Consider the following 4,391-nt stretch of genomic DNA (forward strand, 5'->3'; position numbering starts at 1 on the left):
TTGGAAATGCAGACAAATTCTGGAATGATCTGTTTGTCAGCTCATAGAAAATTTCTCTCTCCTATGCAAACAGCAAAAAATTGAATTTGAGTTACAGTTGGATAGTGGGAGTATGAGACATTGTAGGAATTTAAGGTTAGATTTTCCAAAGAGACTTCAATGAAGGATCGGAATACACACCCCTAGTTACTACACAATCATCTGTGCATGGAAGGATATCTCCGTTGATACAAATTTCTTATGCTGACTTGCAGAAAGGCAGTCTGCAGGCATAGTTTTCCATGACCAATACAGTGGATTTCCTCCTTGCACACGTCTGCTGGACGTTATTATATTAACACTGGCAATTGTGCCAAACCAGAGAATTACTAAAAAGCCTACGTTAAATTCTGCTGCCTAGGGTAGGGCTTGGTAAGGAATACAAACCACTTTCATCTCACTAATCATGACATTACTATTCTATCATTCTTTCTTGACTAAAACTGACCCCTGCATGTAAGATTTTCATGTCTATAGCTAGATCCCAGAGATGGCAATTTCAGAAAGCCATTTTCTCCCCAAAAAATATTTTAATGGAAAATTTTCCATCAGCTGTAGTCATCATTTTGTGATAGAGTAGCATAGCATCATTACTTTATCTCAGCCTTGAAGATATGGTATTTTGAGATGCTTTTAATGCAAGATGGAAGTCAGCTGTCAAAATCAGGGGTATCTCATTAAATTAGGATGGACAGTGACCCTGTTTGAAATTTCATTGGTTCTCTAAAATTTTCCCATAAAAGTTTTAATGGTAATTTTTAACTATTAATGGGTTTGTATCCCTCTCTCATCTTCAGTTCCCACAGATGTTGGATATACAGCCAGCATAAATTGCCTATCATTGAAGTCGCTGCAGAAGTATGCTTTGTATTCTATAGCTATGTGCTTTGTGCCCTCATAGACCCTTCAAACGAATTGCACTCTCTTGAGTGAACACAGCGTTTCCTACAAAACAAAGTATAGCCATTTTCAGTGCAATATATAGGAGGTAATAGCCAGGAACCATACTGGGGATGTCTCTTCATTCACCAACTTGTGTTGGCCCCTCTAAGAGAAAAATCAGGTCTCCCAAGTTCTTCTTGGCAAGTTTATCCTTAATGTCTATTTGCTGTAAGCTAAATCTGGGGTTACAGTCTCGTTTCAGTCTTTGGGGGAGATCCTCAGGTGGTGTAAATCAGATTCAGAGGAGCTATGCTAATTTACACCAGCTGAGGATCTGTCCCTCAGTGTTTAGCCTGATTTTCATGCTCTGAGATCAGCAGACTGTAGTGGCCCGAAAGCGTATTGTGCTGCATGGAGCAGCAATGCTGTCAGAGTCACAGAGGAGAAGATAGTTGTCTGCTACAGGGAAAGAGAGAGGAATATAATCTGTGCCAACTCATGAACAGGTGGCAGTCTGGTACCTCACCGAGCTGAACCCTTATGCACTCAGGATAAGGCACTGGGTTCTTATCTTTGTTTTCTCCTCTTCAGTTAGCACGTTACCCACAGGATCATGTATTATCACATTCCACAGACATGGCCTCATCTGCTTTCCTGCATGTTTCTGTTATACAAGCAGAGATTATTAATTCCCAGATTCCAGAAAAACAAACACACTTGAAGGTTGAAATTTAGAGTCTCTCCTCCCTTGGAGACAGTAACAACATAACACAAAGCAACAGTAACAAATGTAGTCCTCTCCTGAGGACTACATTATAAACACATGACAGATCCATTAAACCTCATTCTTAATAAAAGTGCCCTCATTTTTAAATTGACAGTATCAGGCTCCCCCTCATTTTATGATTGCGCACCTCTGTCAGTATGTAGGTGAGCTGGCCACAAGGACAGAATAACATGCATGCTAAATCAAGTGCACACAAACACAGCACTGGCAAACTCTGGCTTCAGTTAGAGCTCCTGGCTCCTTATGGAATGATCTGAAAAGATTGAGAGACAATCGTGCCTAAATAACCAGAACTTCCTCTAATTCTCTCCCTTGTTCTTTATTGCCAGTGTCATTTCCATTATCGTTTTTTCTGTGAATGTCCATCTGCTCCTTCTGTTTATTCCCCCATTTGAAATCACAACACTGCAGTTGTGAAAAATGTATCAATTTTATTAGTATATTTTGTATTAAAAGCCAATGTTTTCATGAGCTTATATGTGAATTTTCTCAGAAGCAATTTGTTCCTCCATTTCTGTTCATCAAACAGATTAGTGAAATTTCACCCTGAAAGAAATAGCAAGTGCATGTTTACACACTTGTTCAGGGTTAGAATAAATTATTTTCATAAACAACTTTCACCACATTTGCTAATGAAAAATAAGCTCTTACTTTTTGTGGAAAATAGCAATTAATTCAGAGAGAAACAACAAAATGTTCTTGGTTTGAGGAACTGGTTAAGAAATTTTTTCTCTGGTCTATTTCAGAATCATTTATTTGTGATATCATCAACTTCCTAGCAAAAAAGTGTGATGTCTTAACAGAGAATTATGCCTTTATGTGGGGAAGAAGCAGCAGGAGCTGAGTTTTTTAAATGTTTCAAAACTTATTTTGTTCATATACTGGCCAAAGTGTGGAGAGGATGGGAGTGGGTTGGTTAGGATCAGGAACTAGAGGGCATGTTTTCTGGGAGGTTAAGGGCACATATTCGTGGAGGAAAAAGGTCACAGGGTGTGTGAAAGACTGTTGTATCTTGAGGATACAGAATAAGGAGCTGGTAGAAGCTTCATAGTCTTTTAATGGTAGCTATTACGATGTTACTTTCATGAGGCTGTCCCTTTCTCTAAATGTGAATGATGGTCCCTCAGCCTGTGAAGCTTGGGACTATATTAAAGAGTTTGCGTTGTAAATTTTCTGTGCTTGCCACTAGAGGATGCCACATGAGCATACTGTGTGATTGGCTATGCTAAAGAGGACGTCTTCCAGCAGAAAAAAGGAGATACTCAAGTGTATACTCAAGTACATAGAACTACTTTAAGCCAGGAAAAAACATATTGAAACAAACACCTGAAAGCTGGGAGTTCAAGCTGTATTTCCTGTCTGAGCTGAGTTCACGCCATTGTGTCTTGATACAGCAGCAGACAAATTATACCCAGTCACACCATGCCATAAGAATTTAGCCATGATGGCTTGAGTGATACCAAAAATGGGTGGGATCAGGTGAGCCACCTGGATACAATTGTGAAGATAGTTTCTTTCAGTCACAGATAATAAAATGATATGCTAAGTTGTTTACGGGTATGTCCAGCAATGAGCTTTTCTTCCTGTTTCACAAGTAATTAATTCAGCAGAGTTTAAGTAGGGATCACAATCATGGTTCCAGAGACAGCCTAAAAAACAAGCCTGTGAACTCTAATTTCCTGGGTTTTAGAACATTCTTAATGCTTAAACCAATCATCAGCTGAGGTCAGAAAGACATTGCACCCCAAGGTATAGTATAATTAGGTAATATAACTTGGTATAATCTGGAGGTTTTAGATCTTTCTCTGATGTATTCAGGACTGGCCACTGTCAGAGACAGAACAGAGGACTAGATAGACCATTGGCCCTATGTGCTTTGTACTGTGGGGACATGAGAATGCTTCTGTGTCTTAAAGGTGGGTTTCTTTGTTCAATCATATAAACCTCTCTTCTTTTCTAAGCAAAGGATTCTGGTTGTCTCCTCACTTCTTGTGTTCAATAACGAGAAGCATGCTTTGGAATGTAAATGTTCCAAATTTACTATGAAACTGAATTTCCCAGACATCCCCTATTTCCTCCCTCTAGATGTCACTCTTGTGTCTAATAACAGTATTTTTCTTCTAGTCTAGTAATTTTATTCATACATTGTCAGACTGATGTTATTACATGACAGCTTTCTGTGGGAAAGTGTAATTGGCCCAACTTTGTATACCATTTATAGCTTGGTCTTAGTAGCTGAGTTGGAATATTGATAAAAATTTTGTTAAATTAGATCACTTCCCAGACACAGGTTTCTAATTTTCATAAGAAAGAAGTAGTTTTGTTAGAGAATGTTTTTCAGCAAATGGTAAGTAACCAATCATGGTACAGACTGACTTAATTGACAGTGATTGGATGAAAAGAGCATTATAGAGTGGAAGACACAGGTAGCATGATAGGCTGGGAAGTGTCCCATCTGAACTGTTCTGTTAGCATCGATAGTGCTGCACAACTACTTGCTCTTTGCATATGTATGCAGCAAATGCCCTGGATGCACTCTTACTTTGTCCTTGGGGCTGTTAAGAGAGTCTTGGAATGGAAGATACCAGTATTGCTGCTTAGTCCTAACATTTTCTTGTCTGTCGTGGGGAAAGACAGAGAAAATTATTAGTTTGCATGATGGGGAAATCAAATCTATCCTGCA

Source organism: Gopherus flavomarginatus, chromosome 25 (genome assembly GCF_025201925.1).
Source record: "Gopherus flavomarginatus isolate rGopFla2 chromosome 25, rGopFla2.mat.asm, whole genome shotgun sequence".
Classification (NCBI taxonomy): Eukaryota; Metazoa; Chordata; order Testudines; family Testudinidae; genus Gopherus; species Gopherus flavomarginatus.